The 15,536-nt window shown below is 43.7% G+C and overlaps 1 pseudogene; it reads right to left on the bottom strand.

Moving 5' to 3' along the window:
* Positions 1 to 9,199: 9,199 nt before the first annotated feature.
* LOC118078028 (U6 spliceosomal RNA) lies at positions 9,200 to 9,260 on the bottom strand (annotated as a pseudogene).
* Positions 9,261 to 15,536: the final 6,276 nt, after the last annotated feature.

Below are 15,536 nucleotides of genomic sequence, written 5' to 3'. Positions count from 1 at the left end.
TGGTTGTGTGGGTATTTTGTGTAAGCCTAATTTAATTTTTGTAATTTTTCCTTTCTCCATTAAACCAAGCATTTGTTTAAGCCTTGGTCTCTATGTGTAAGTTTCTCAACCAGTTTCTGCTGATTTTGCTTTTAACCCTAACATCTTGGTTATGGGCCCAGTGGTTGAGTGTGGAACTGCACATGTTAGTTTTTGGAGAAAGGTTTAGAAAGGTGTTTTCCTTCTTTTTGCTGCAACGGTTTTGTGGGCTGGTGGTTGAAAAGTTCCAGCATGGCAGACCGTGTTGCTGAGGCTGAAAAGGCTTTAACATTCCCGCAACTAACGGCCGAGAACTACAGTCTATGGTCCTTTCGCATGGAAGCACTTCTAACTTCCCGTGATGTGTGGAAGTACGTGACCGAGGACCCTGCTGCTCCTGTGACCGAAGCCTGGTCGAAAGGTGATGCTAAAGCAAGGGCATTAATTAACTTGTCTGTTAGTGATCAGCAAGTTGTGTATATAAGAAATAAGAAAACTGCCAAAGAAATGTGGGACAGTCTTGCGGCAGTGCACGTTAGAAAGGAGTCAGCGTCTGCCATAGCTAGCCAGATATCTGCTGTACCTCCAGCAAAATTAACTGTGGAAGGGGTAACAGCAAGATTGATGGGCGAGCTGGACAGAAGGGAGGCTTGTGGGATTAGCACTCCTATTTCTAAAAATAATGAGGAACGCCGTATGCAAGTCTGTGGTGATTCATCTGCTTTCAAAACTTCCAAGCATTGCTGGTTTTGTAAAAAGCAGGGGCACCTTGCGAGGGACTGCAAATTTAAAAAGCAAAATGCTTCAGAGTCCGTTCCAGTTCGTAAATCACAGACAGCAACCCAGCAGTCGGCAGCACATCGTAAAGATGGACGTGAGCCGCGAGCATTCCATGTTCGTGAATTAGGTCGTAAAGTAATTAAAGATGACACGTGGAAATCGTTTGTAGTAGATTCCGGGGCGTCAATTCATCTTTGTAACGACCGAAGTCTGTTTGTTTCTTTCGAAGAGGAAATTGGCACCATTCATCTGGCCAACTCCGACGTTCTACAGTCGCTTGGCAGAGGTACTGTGAAACTTGACTCCTTAAACATCACAATAGCAAATTGCACTTACTGCCCATCAGTGGACAATTTATTATCAGTAAGTTGCTTTGCACGCCAAGGAGTAACTGTGTGCTTCACAAAATCACTATGTGAGTTCTACAAAGGGGGAAAGCGTGTATTGTATGCCAGAGAGTCTGAAGGTTTATATAGACTATATTTTAAAAAGCATTCACAGCCACCTGTGAACTGTAGAGTAACCCAGCCAAGTCAAGGGTTGAGAAAAAGTCAGGGGCTGAGAAATGTAAAGCCTCACTCCGGATGTATTCATGAGGCGCATAGACTTTTGGGACATTTAAATTTCACAGATGTGATAAAGACAGAGAAGATTGTTGATGGACTAAACTTAAAGCCATGTAAATACTATATGCAATGTGTATCTTGTTGTAAGAATAAGATAAAAGTTGCAAGAAAGGGTAAATGCTCAGGCAGGAAAGTAACAGAGCCATTTGAACGTGTGCATTGTGATTTAGTAGGGCCACTCCCTCCTTCTTTAGGAAATTCAAAATATTGGCTTACTCTTATTGATCAGTACAGCAGATATTGTTTTGTTTACACCATTGCTGAAAAGTCACAAGCACTTGAGAAGTACAAGATTTTTTGCAACTGGGTAAAAACCCACTTTAACAAACCTATAAAGCATTTGTTTTCTGACAGGGGGGGAGAATTTGTTTCTGAGGAATTTTCACATTTCCTGGAAGCGCAGGGGACTGTTCACGAGTTGTCCTGCCCTAGAAGTCCTTGGCAGAATGGGATTGTAGAAGTAGTGCAACGTGATTTGCAGGCAGGTGTTAAAACTTACTTGCATGATGCTAATTTGGGGAAAGAATATTGGGCGGAATCTCTTCATGCCTATCTTTTTGTTAAAAACAGATCCTATCATTCTAGTTTAAATGTTACACCCTATGAAATGTTGTTTAAAAAACGCCCTAATTTAAAATACCTGCGAATTTGGGGTTCAGACGTTATTATTCACTACCCTGCTAGACACAAGTTGGATGAGCGTAGTGTTCAAGGAAAGTTTATGGGCTACCAGCAGGGGGCATACAGAGTTTATGTACCAGCAACTGGCAAATTTCATATTACCAGAAGCATGATTGAAACTGTAAATTGGAATAGAGTTGCTATTTTTCAAGATAGTGATGGTTTAAATAATGCTGATGAGGAGGAAGTAGAAGTAGAAGAGGAAGAAGCTGGAGCAGGGGATACTAGTGAATCTGAAGACGAAAAGCCTGTTGTGTCTGGTGATTTGTTTGAAAATTTAAAGACACAGACACCTAAAGAAAGGTTAAGTTCTTCTGAGTTTTCTGAAAGTAAGAAAAGCCCACAAGAGTCTCATCAGTCTGATGATAGCAATTTACAGTCTGAAGCTAGAAGTCCAAATAGTTCTACTGATTCTGAAGGGCCTAACTCTTCTTCAGGACTAAGACGTTCAGACAGAAAGAGACAGGAACCAAGACGGTTTTCAAAAGAGCAGTTATATACTGTGTATGCCAATAAAGCAGTTTTTGAGCCAAAATGCTACAACGATGTTCAAAAATTACCTTTGCATGAAGCTGTAAATTGGTACAAAGCTATGGATGCTGAAATAGCTTCTTTAAAAGAGCATAACACTTGGTCTCTTGTACCACAAACCCCAGACATGAGAGTTATTGATTCAAAATGGGTTTATAAAGTGAAAATGAATGATAAAAACGAAGTTGTAAGGTACAAGGCTAGGTTAGTAGCCAGAGGTTTCCAGCAAATCCCAGGTGAAGACTATGATTTGTGTTACTCACCGAGCGTAAAATATGAATCTGTTAAGCTTTTGTTAAAAGATGCATCCCAGCGTGGACATTCTGTCTATCATGTAGATATAAAAACTGCCTATTTGTTTGCAGATTTAGAAGAACAAATTTTTATGCGTGTCCCTGATGGCGTAATCGCCACTAAAGGAGTAGTGTGCAAACTAAATAAATCTCTTTATGGTTTGCATCAGAGTGGTAAAAACTGGCATCAGACTTTAGTGAAGGAATTGCTGAATTTTGGTTTTACACAAGGCAAGGCAGATAACTGTGTATTTACAAAAGAAAATGGAAATTCTGTGACCAAATTATGTGTGTTTGTAGATGATATATTAATTTCTACAAAAACTAAACATGAATATACACAGATAGTGGCACTGTTACAAGAAAAATTTGATGTGGTAGAATTAGGCAAAGCTAAAAACTATATATCCATGCAAATTGAAGAAGGCAAAAATGGTTCTTATCTGATTCATCAAACTGCAAAAATAGATGATCTTGTTGAAATGTTATGTTTAAAGAATGCAAATGGGAAAGAAACGCCTATGGTATGTGGTTTCACTTTTACAGATGGCAATAACACGTTCTCTGACAAAACTTTGTATCGCTCTGCCATAGGCAAGCTCAATTTTATTCAAAGAGTTTCAAGGCCAGATGTGACTTATGCTTTTCATTTTCTGGCAAAATTTGTAGAAAAACCCACTACCCAATGCTTCAAAGCTCTTAAGAGAGTGGTGATGTACCTCAAACACACAAAACGTTATAGGTTAGAATTTACACCATCTATTGACAAAGGTTTTGAAATATATTGTGATGCATCTCATGCTGTAGAGCAAAATAATTACAAAGGTACATCTGGTATGGTTTATTTTTATAATGGGTGTCCTTTTGAATGGAAAGCACAGAATCAAAGGATTAATTGTCTTTCTTCAACTGAAAGTGAGTTATATGCCTGTACTCAGGCCATTTGTGATATAGAGTGGTATTTACAAATATTTGAAGACTTAAAGCTGCCAGCATCACTCCCAGTAAAAGTTTATCTCGATTCCCAGAGTGGACTTGCTATCCTGTGCTCAGAAACCAACACACAGCGCACTAGAGTGTTGAGATTACGTTTACAATTTGTAAAGAATTTGATTGCTGACAAAACAATTGTTTTTGAATATGTCCCCGGTGACAGACAAGTTGCAGACATCTTTACTAAAGCACTTCCAAAAGTTGCGCATGAAAGACATGTACAAAGTTTGTCTCTGTTTCACAATAATGAACTGCAGGGGATATGTTGAATGATTGTGTAAAAGTGTCATTATTGTTTCACTGTACCTTTAAGAGTCAGGAAAGATTTAATGACTGGGGCTCTGCAGCTGTGCAGCAGCTCTACAGGTGTTGCTGTGAAGCTGATGATGCAGGGTATATCAGGGGTGTTGTGTGTTGCCTCTGTGCTGGGCGTTTTCCCAGTGTGCTCTTGGTGGGTGGTTTGGTTGTGTGGGTATTTTGTGTAAGCCTAATTTAATTTTTGTAATTTTTCCTTTCTCCATTAAACCAAGCATTTGTTTAAGCCTTGGTCTCTATGTGTAAGTTTCTCAACCAGTTTCTGCTGATTTTGCTTTTAACCCTAACAGTATGTATCCAAAATCCAAGTGCCACAAAACTAATAAAATTGCTTGCTGGCAGGGCACATTCTGCAACAAAGCATTTTAGCTATTAAAAAAAGACCAAGGTGTACACACACACACACACACACACACACACACACACACACACCCTAAGAAATTTCTAAGTATTGGACAGACCTCCAGGGCAGAAAAAGCAAATTTACACCAACCATGTATGCTCTTGTTCAAACATGACTCAAGAATGCTGCCACCTAGCTATTAGAGGTGGTGGTTTTGCAGATACAGTGGTACCTCTGTTTATGAACACAATTGGTTCCGGAAGTCTGTTCATAAACTGAAGCGTTCATAAACTGAAGCGAACTTTCCCATTGAAAGTAATGGAAAGTGGATTAATCCGTTCCAGGTGGTCCGCGGAGTACTTAAACTGAAGCGTTCATAAACTGAAGCGAACTTTCCCATTGAAAGTAATGGAAAGTGGATTAATCCGTTCCAGGTGGTCTGCGGAGTACCTAAACTGAAGCGTTCATAAACTGAAGCGAACTTTCCCATTGAAAGTAATGGAAAGTGAATTAATCCGTTCCATACGGGTCCGCGGCGTTCATAAACTGAAAATTCGTAAACTGGGGTGTTCGTAAACCGAGGTTCCACTGTATATAGGGTTTGGCAAGTTAGGATTCCCTTAGGTATTTTCTGCCTCATTCAGTAAAGAAATGCAATGGCTGAAATTTTTAATAAAGCCTCACTCCTTTTTCACTATACACCAAAGATCTGTAAAGAAAACCAGGGATGTAGACTGGGAAGAGCTGCACTTGCCATGTTTTGCAAAGGCAAAGGGCTGTGGCCTGGAGGTGGCAAATGCACTCAAATACACCTGACCTTTGCATCTGGGCAATTCATGCTGATCTCCTGCTTATGGGCGAGCAGAGGATATAGTGACATCACTGAGACCAGTGTGGACTACATGTTGGCAAAAACAGCTCAGCATTAGGTTTCCCTGTGCCGTATCACTGCTCCTGCTCCCATTTCCTACAACAACGTCCCAGCTGAAAAGACGTGGGACGGGGGAAGTGGGTCTGTGGCCAGTTGGGATCCTTACGAATAAGGTCACACACTTGGGGAGAGGGGCTGTTGCTCAGAGACAAAGCACCCACCTTGCATGCAAAGGGTTCCAGGTTCAATCCACGGCAGCTCCAGGTAGGTCTATAATTATTTTTATTTTTTTATATGCTGCCCCAGCCACTCTGGGTGGCTCCCAACAAATAAAATAGCAAAAAACACTACACAACGTCAAACACTCATCCAATCCAAATAACTTTATTGCACTAACCATTGGGCATGACAAATCTGAACCAAAAATAAACACAAGCAAAAGGGATGCCGCACCACAAATAATAGGTCTCTATTTGGCGCTGTGGTTAAACCACTGAGCCTAGGGCTTGCTGATCAGAAGGTCGGCGGTTCGAATCCCTGTGACGGGGTGAGCTCCCTTTGCTTGGTCCCAGCTCCTGCCAACCTAGCAGTTCGAAAGCATGTCAAAGTGCAAGTAGATAAATAGGGACCGCTACAGTGGGAAGGTAAACGGCGTTTCCATGTGCTGCTCTGGTTTGCCAAAAAGCGGCTTTGTCATGCTGGCCACATGACCTGGAAGCTATACGCCGGCTCCCTCGGCCAATAATGCGAGATGAGCGCGCAACCCCAGAGTCGGTCACGACTGGACCTAATGGTCAGGGGTCCCTTTACCTTTATTTAGAATCAAACACACAAAAAAACTTCCCTGGGAATGTTATCTGCCTGACATCCTGGAGAGTCAACCTAGAGAGTACAGAGCTAAATACACCAATGGTCTCACTCCATATAAAGCCAGCGTATGTTCCTGAGATGCAGAAATGCAACACCGAAAAGCATGTGTTGTACTTTGGGTCAGTAGGTTTATCAATTTTCCTTCTCGGATGTTGCCAAGAACACTTGGCATGCCCCACAAATGATTAGAGCTCTGTTAGCAGAGCACTGTCTGCACAGAACCTATCTCAAAAGTTAAAAATATCACAGACTTTTGCAAACAAAGTGCTCTGGATACATGAGTTATGTTTCTCTCTCTTTTTTTTAATCAAAAGAAGTGATGAATGAAGGAAGCACTGATGATCAGCAAGATGCTGCAACTCTTGTTAAAGTTGCCAAAATCTGAACCATCCCTTTCTGGCTGGTATTTTGATTAGGAGAGGGACAAGATTTTCTGCACATCCACAGGACGCTTAATCTCAGTTCAGAGCCTTCAATAAAGGTCAGTGTGAAATATCACATCCACACAAATAAGATATACCGTAGATTGGTGGGGGGGGGGGTGGATAATTGGAGATTTATATACTATTTTAAAGTGCAAGGAAGACCAAAATAATTGCTTTCACCCTCATGGGCTCTGCATTAAGGGATTGAACTAAAGGCATCTTTAGCTGAAAATATCTAAATCAATTATTTTCTGGTCTAGCCTGCCTCAAAGGGATCGTTTTAATTAGGGTACCAGCATTAGTAGAGATTGCAGATTGTATTTCATTTGAACTTTTTAACTTTATAAATCCCTTTTGGATATTATGCTTATTTTGTGTTCTTATTGTTTCTCTCTCCAGTTTGTGATGTTGTTGTTGTTTTTTATCAGACTGATTAAAATGTACAGTATTCAGCACTGATTACAGCGTGTATAATACTCCCACAATGTCAAACTTAATGACGAACATCTGCTTAACATCTTTAAGTACATTAATTGTGCTTGCCACTCTGGCCATACATATTCATTCACAACCATTTCTGAGCTATTCCACAGAGCTTGCAACACGAATTAGGGGTTGCTTGAATCGGAAGTTAATTGGCAAATGAATATATATAATAGTTTTAACAAAGAGCCATAAACATACATGAAGTGCACATTGGAAAACTATGTGATGGGGCGAGAGGCGTACATAGACGGCTGGGTGACCAGTGTTTCAAATTTAAATGCGTATCTAGCTAATCTGCACTCAAACCTAAACACAGCCATCCTTCAAATTTCCTGCCTTTCTGAAGTTTGCAATGCAGTTTTCCACCAAGTAATGTGTCCAAAAATGCACCTGCTGGTGAAAAAACAACACACAAAAATGCATTATGTTGGAGAAAACGGTTTTGCAAAAACGTGTCTAGTAGGCAAAATTGCAAAGCAAAAAAAACACACGTGTATAGTAGGAGAAATGGGCATGAAAATGTGGAGGATTTCTTTAAAAATCACTATTACACATATTTGGAGAACTGAACTTAAGACCGAGAAATGAGAAATGGAAAGACAGTGAAACTGACAGATTTCCCCATCTCTAGCTGTTACAGAAATATACTTAGGTCTGCATTACTACTACACAGGAGCCACTTGGTGGAAGAACATCTGCTTTGCATGCAGAAGGTCCCAGGTTAATTCCCAGCATCTCCAAGTATGCCTGGTGGGGTTAGTCAGTATAGATAATACTGCACTAGACCATGGTTACCATTTCCCGGGGACAGTCCCCGGATTTACAAATCTGTCCTTGGACAAAATCCATCCCTGGAATGTCGCCGGATATCATTTAATCTCACCGGATTTATATTTTAAGTGTTGTAGATTTATTAGTAGGGAATGAATGTTGCGTGGTTGGTTCAATGGCACAAGACACATCTTATGGGGACTTCCGACAAGGCAAAATGGCAGGCGCCACAGCAGCGAGCAGCTCCTGAAGCCAGCCAGAGCTAACTGTGCTACCAGGCTGGCTCAGGGCTGCTGAGACTGCCGCCGCTGCTGCCACTGCCAAGGGAGAACCGGGGACGCCTGGTGCGTCAACTGGGGGAACCGCTGCCCCCCCCAGCGACCCAGATTGAGCAGGGAGCGAGAGCGCCCGGCCACCTGGCCGACTGCTTAATGGTGCTCCGGGACCAGGAAAACCCCGAAGCCGACACAAGGAGAAGGAGGAGAGGAGAAGGAGAAGGAAGAGAGAGAAAGAGGAAGGAGAAAAAAGAGAGGAGCCCCAACCTTGCCCCACCACCACTGAGGGGGAGAGCACTGGGAGGGCAAGGACATGTGGCCGAGCCCAGGCCCGACCCGAGCCTACTCCACGGCGGCTAGCGCTCCAAGAGAGCAGGCCGGGGCCCAGAGGAAGGCTACGTGACAGAGGAGACCACAGAAGAGAAGATATTACTTCTTTAAAACAAAACACAAAACCTTATTTCCTCTCTTTTTTTAAAAAAAAGTTTCCCCGGATTCTTTGAAAAAAATCTGGTAACCTTGCACTAGATCAGGCACCCCCAAACTTCGGCCCTCCAGATGTTTTGGACTACAATTCCCATCTTCCCCGACCACTGGTCCTGTTAGCTAGGGATCATGGGAGTTGTAGGCCAAAACATCTGGAGGGCCGCAGTTTGGGGATGCCTGCACTAGATGGACCAGCCTAGTAGGTAAACTGGGGCTTTTGAGTGTTTATACTGAGCTCTCGGAAGCCCGAGGCTTTGCAGTTTATAAATATGAACACTCAAAGATCCCCGTTTGTCTTGGGGCAAGCAACATCCCTAGCCTGAAAGCACAAGTTGAATGCCCAGCAGTCAAATGAGTGCATTGTAATATAATTGTATGGCTTCCACGTGCTATCTGTTCAGTTCTCCTACCACTAGTCAATAATATAGATGTGGTGGCCATGCTAATCTTCTCTGTATCATTCCAACTTTAGTATATGTGCTGCCGAAGCGAGCACCGTGTCTTAGCCTTTTGGCTAAGATCAAGTGTAATAATATAGACGTGGCAGGCTGCAGAGACAGAAAAGTTCAAAGGGCAACTAGCAAGGGGAGTTAATTGCATGTGACCTGCTTCAAGCAAAGTATCTTTGTAGGTATCATTATTACCCTTCAACACTTCCAAAGCACTGGTGCTGGTTGCCTCTGAACTTCGAAAACCTTGATATCTGACTAGTGGAAAGCTGGATAAAATCTAAGGAGGGAGGCAGAGAATATATTCTCACTTCTGACCAGACAAAATCGCCATAGCATTGACATTAACAGCCTCATCTCTGCTTCACCTTCAACAATGACATAACACAGTGTTTGCTAAGCAGTTTTTTTTTCCTTTACTTGTTTTGCCTTAAGCAGACAGTATGGTTTTTATAATCAGTTAATTTTATGACAGGGCAGTTTAATCTCGTTACAGCTTTCATGATCCAGTGGCTATGTTTGTTGCCACTAGGTAATCTGGCATTTGAAAGCTGCAGTTATAATTAGACCTCAGGATCAATTAGTGGAGCAATTTGTTAACATCCAGAAACTAAAAGCACTTAACTCTTCTGTTTCCTACTTCTTTAAAAGGGTGGACATTCTTTCTCCAAATCGGGTCCTCCCTCAAAGAGGGCACGTGTTGCGGTGAGACCTAGTGACCAACCACCTGTGTTGTGGGTGGGTAAGATTGGTCAACCACAACACCCGATTGGTAGGGCCCTCGATGTTGGGGTTCAATCTGGCCAATGGGCGCAGTCCAAACGGATCGAAGGACCTATATATTCGCATGCACGTGACCCAGAGCTTCTTCTTTCGGTGGGTGCATTCAGAACACCCACCCACCTCTCCCTCCTTTTAGGGCTTGTTGCACTTCACCTTGCTATGCCGTCGTGTGTCGTCTGTCATTGGGACAGGGGCACAGCAGGAATTTTCCCCACTTGGCCGATTGGCTGGTGCCATTTGGGTTTCACCTGCCGCATAGCAAATCGTCACAACTTGTAAGGTTGCGGATAGGCACTGGTTCAGGTGATAGGGATGGCGAGAGCGTTCCCCCATCCCTATGTGAAGGGTATTCCGTTAAAGGAATCCAGGGACTCAATGGTTTGGTCAACCCTGTAAGGGGGTTGTGCCCGTGCCAGAGTCCAGGGGGACATCTGGGTGATAGACATAGCCTGCTCCCAGCTTTCTGCCTATCCAGGTGTTCACCCTTGGCTGACCTATGCTGGTGTCCTGGGTCAGCACTACCTGCACGGTGCAGGGAGCTAGTTGGACCAGAGCCTATGCAACCACTCACTTGCTGTAATCAATAAAGTTGTGGCCTAAATTCTGCCAAAAACCAAACCAAAATTTGAGTCAAGTGTGAATTTATTTAGGGAGGAGGTCTCTGGGTCTGAACACGCAACTAGGGGTGTGTGTATATAGAAGCAGGTTCATAGATAGACTAGGCTCAGGGAGTCACAGGTTCAAATCCCCATGTGGCTGCAAAGTTAATGACATCACCTTGAGCTAATTGCTACCTCTCCGCAGGGCCTACCTCCTCACAGGGTTATTGGGTGAATAAAATTTGTGGTGAAGCATGTATACAACCCCGAGCTCCTTGGAGTAATAGTAGAATAAAAATGAATTGATTAAAAATCATTTTTCTTTTTTTAAATAGAGCATTTGTTTTATTGTGGAGCCACTATGGCAAGCATATTGCTGGACTGTCTGTCGTTTGTTCTGATTCCTCAGATCTTGATTTGCTGTTCTTTTGCATATATATTTTGTATACTTACCTATAAAGGCCTATACTTTAGCTGTAATGGGTGGGAAGGAGATATTTTGACATTTTGGTGCTGTGTAATGTATTACAAGTGGAAAGGTGTATGATCATATCATAATACAAATATTTTCTTTTTTTCAAAAAAAAAAAACCAAGCAAGCAAATAGTATATGCCACGGGTGTCAAACACAAGGCCCGGGGGCCAAATCCGGCCCGCCAGACCTCGTTATGTGGCCCGCTGAGCGCCCCAGCCAGCGGGACCCAGCAGCGGGACCTTGCTGCTGAAGCGTCGCGCCGACAAAGCGCCGACAAACAGCTGGGGCCGCGGGGGGGGGGGTAGAAAGACGGCCGGAGCAGCGCTGCATGGAGAGTCCCGAGCCTCTGCGACGCAGCAGTGCTCTGTAGGACTTTGAATCCTCCTCCTCCTGCCACGGCTCGGCGCCTGGAAACGGCTGCTGCTGAAGCACAGACAAAGCACCCAGCAGCGCCGCGTGGAGGAGGAGGATTCAAAGTGCTACAGAGCACTGCTGCGTCCCAGAGGCTCGGGACTCTCCGCACGGTGCTGCCGGGCACCAACCCGGCAAGCCGCCTCCTCCTCCTCCTCCTCTTGCCTCACCTCCTCCTCCTCCTGCCGCGGCTCAGCCTCATGAACGTGAGCTCAGCAGCGGCTCAGCCTCACGAACGTGCAACTCTGAGGCTTTATGCACTTCTCCTAAAATGGACACCCGCTGCCTCACGCTGCACGGGAATTGCTTTTTGCCCCTGGGTCCCTTCGCACTCTTTTCTGGCGCTGAATCAAGGCGACGACCCCCCCTTCCCTTTCTTTCTTCCTCTCTCTCGTTCTTATTCTTTCTTTCCCTCTCCTTCCTTCCTTCTTTATCTCTGTCTTCTCTCCCTCTTTCTTTTTCTTTCCTTCTTTATTCCTTCTTTCCTACTCTTCTTTCTCTCACCTCTTTCCTTCCTCTCTCCCTCCTGCTCCCTCTTTTCTTCCTTCCTTCCTTCCTTCCTTCTGTCCTTCCCATCTTTCTTCCTCTCCCTCATTCTTATTCTTTCTTTCCCTCTACTTCCTTCCTTCTTTCTCCCTTTTCGTCTTCTCTCCCTCTTTCTTTTTCTTTCCTTCTTTATTCCCTTCCTTATTTCCTACTCTTCTTTCTCTCCCCTCTTTCTTTCCTTCCTTCCTCTCTCCCTCCCACTCCCTCTTTTCTTCCTCCTTCCCTCCCTCCCCTCCCCTCCTCTCCCCTCCCTCTCCCTCTCCTCAGAAACACAGGATGCTGCTTCATACTTCTGGCCCTTAAACCCTGGAACCAGGAGAGCAGCTCCAGTGAGTCAACCTCAGCCAGTCCCTTTGGTGAAGGGTGGTGGCTCACTGGCAGAACATCTGTCCTGCATGCAGAAGGACCCCAGCATCTCCAGGTACTAGTAGCTCTGCAAAGGTCCTGCATGAAACCCTAGCGAGCCTCCACCACCCAGTGCAGTTACCAAAAATCATTTTTCAATAAATTGTACAATAATTGTACATTTGAATATCTATTTGCCATTATTCTGACTATGTTTCTGCTTTCAGAGCTAGTTATTACTTACATTATTACAAAAAACAGTAATAATTGAATGCAGTGACAATAATTTATGATAATAAAGAGTGGACACATAGTCCTACAGATACAACCGGCCCTTTGAGGGTGACCAAACTGCTGATGCGGCCCCCAATGAATTTGAGTTTGACACCCCTGGTATATGCTATAGCTACAGTGTCAAGCCAACCACATGCTTCTTGTTGTGTTTTTAAGCAGTGATTTCTATGGGAATGATTGTTACACTAACATTATAGAAGCAGGCGACAGAAACTTACTGAATTATCATAAAGCTTACAGAGAAGCACTCTGGCCAAAGTAACCTACTGACAAACCAGCAACGTTTGTTTGCTTTGTGCTGCCTTCCTTCTGTCATCCCATTTCACATGCCCAGAATAGAAGTAGGCAGCAGGAACATTTGGCACCATGCCCCCATATGAAGGATAACTGCTGTGCAATAAAATAAAATAAAATAAATCCTTCCAGTAGCACCTTAGAGACCAACTAAGTTTGTCATTGGCATGAGCTTTCGTGTGCATGCATACTTCTTCAGATACACTGAAACAGAAGTCACCAGACCCTTATGTATAGTCAGAGGGTGGGGAGGGGTATTACTCAGAAGGGTGGTGGGAATGGGTGATTGGCTGATAGGTGTGGTAAACCTGTTGACGACTGTTAACGACTGCAATTGGTCTTACAGGAAAAAGCAAGGGGTGAGATGGCTAAAAATAGCTTTATCATGTATAATGAGATAAGAATCCAATGTCTCTATTCAGACCAGGTCTCTCCATGGTTTTAAGTTTGGTAATAAGTTGCAATTCAGCAACTTCTCTTTCCATTCTATTTCTGAAATTCTTTTGTAATAAGACAGCTACTTTGAGATTAGAATGCCCTGGGAGATTGAAGTGTTCTCCTACTGGTTTCTCTGTCTTGTTATTCCTGATGTCAGATTTATGTCCATTTATCCTTTGGGACGCAGGTGGTGCTGCGGGTTAAACCACAGAGCCTAGGGCTTGCTGATCAGAAGGTCGGCGGTTCAAATCCCTGCAATGGGGTGAGCTCCCGTTGCTCAGTCCCAGCTCCTGCCAACTAGCAGTTCGAAAGCACATCAACGTGCAAGTAGATAAATAGGGACCGCTACAGCGGGAAGGTAAACGGCGTTTCCGTGTGCTGCTCTGGTTCGCCAGAAGCGGCTTTGTCATGCTGGCCACATGACCTGGAAGCTGTACGCCGGCTCCCTCGGCCAATAATGCGAGATGAGCGCGCAACCCCAGAGTTGGTCACGACTGGACCTAATGGTCAGGGGTCCCTTTACCTTTATCCTTTGGTATAGGGTTTGGCCTGTTTGTCCAATATAGAGAGCTGAAGGGCACTGTTGGCATTTGATGGCATACGCAATGTTAGAAGATGAACAATTAAATAGTCCTGAGATGGTATGTTTGATGTTGCTGGGGCCAGTAATGGTGTTGTCCGGGTGTATGTGGCAGCAAAGTTGGCATCTGGGTTTATTGCAGGTTCTGGTACCAGTGTCCATGTTAAGTCTGGTGGTTGTATTATTGTGGGTGAGGAGTTGTTAAAGATTGGGTGGCTGTCTGTAGGCAATGAAAGGTTTTCCTCCCAGAGCTTGAGAAAGAGAACTGTCATTGTCTACCATAGGAGAGGTTGTAGATCTCTGATGATGCCTTGTACTGTTTTAACTTGGGAGCTGTTTGTGATTACTAGTGGTGTTCTGTTATTTTCTTTTTTGGGTCTGTCTTGCAGCAAGCTCTCTCTGGGTATCAGTCTGGCTCTGTTGATCTGTTGTTTAACTTCATCAGGTGGATATTTTAGTTCAAAAAAGGTTTGCTGTAGATCTCTTAGGTGAGATTCTCTGTCTGTAGAGTTGGAACAGATGCGGTTGTAACGTAGGGCCTGGCTGTATATGATGGATTGTTTGGTATGTTTGGGATGGTAGCTAGAAGCATGTAGATATGTTTGTCGGTCAGTTGGTTTACGGTATAGGTGGTGCCTATACGCCCATCCTGTATTTTTATAGTAGTGTCCAAAAAAATGCATTTCTTGCATAGATTGGTTCATTGTTAGGTTGATGGTGGGGTGAAAGTCATTGAATGTCTGGTGGAAGGTGTCCAGGGTCTGTTGACCATGTGTCCAGATAATAAAAACATTGTCAATGTATCGCAGGTACAAGAGAGGTTTGAGTGGGTAGAAGTTTAGGAAACGTTCTAAATCTGCCATGAAGATGTTGGCATACTGTGGGGCCATGCAGGTGCCCATTGCTGTGCCGCTGATCTGGAGGAACAGGTCATCACCAAATTTGAAGTGGTTGTGGGTAAGGACAATAATAAGATAGCTGTGCCTCTGTCCACATTGACTGGGCAAGGAATTACCATGGCATCAAAGTGAGCTTGAAGAGCAAACTGAGATGTGCCAACCAAACCGCCTGGGAGCAAGCAACCTCCAGTTCGTTTCAGACTCCCCACTTCTGTTTTGTTGCTGTTGTTTCAGTTTATGGCAAATAAGAGCAGCTGTAGCTGAGCATCCCAAGGACTGGACCCTTCCAGCAGATCCAAAGGCAACAGCAGCCCACTCCAGCTGCACCCTAAAGTGCCCCACTTTGGGTCTTTGTCACAGGCAATTGCCATTGGGGGAACTGCCGCCATTAGCAGTTGTGCCACGGTCATTTTCTCACAGGTTCACATTCTTAAATTCAGTTCTCCACATTTCCACATCAGGTTGGTTATTTATTTATTTATTTATTTATTTTTACAAGAAATTCCTCGTGAAAATTTATCAGCATTTTTAATGCACATTTTCCCTAATATACACATTTTTGTATGCAGCTTTGACTAATGCAAACTTTTTTTTGAAAAGCATTTCCTCTAATATAACACATTTTTTAAAAAATGTCATTTTCACTAATATATGCATTT

This window comes from Zootoca vivipara, chromosome 5 (genome assembly GCF_963506605.1).
Source record: "Zootoca vivipara chromosome 5, rZooViv1.1, whole genome shotgun sequence".
Taxonomy (NCBI): domain Eukaryota; kingdom Metazoa; phylum Chordata; class Lepidosauria; order Squamata; family Lacertidae; genus Zootoca; species Zootoca vivipara.
The sequence above is the reverse complement of the archived record's forward strand: the minus strand, read 5'-3'. Positions and strand labels throughout refer to the sequence as shown.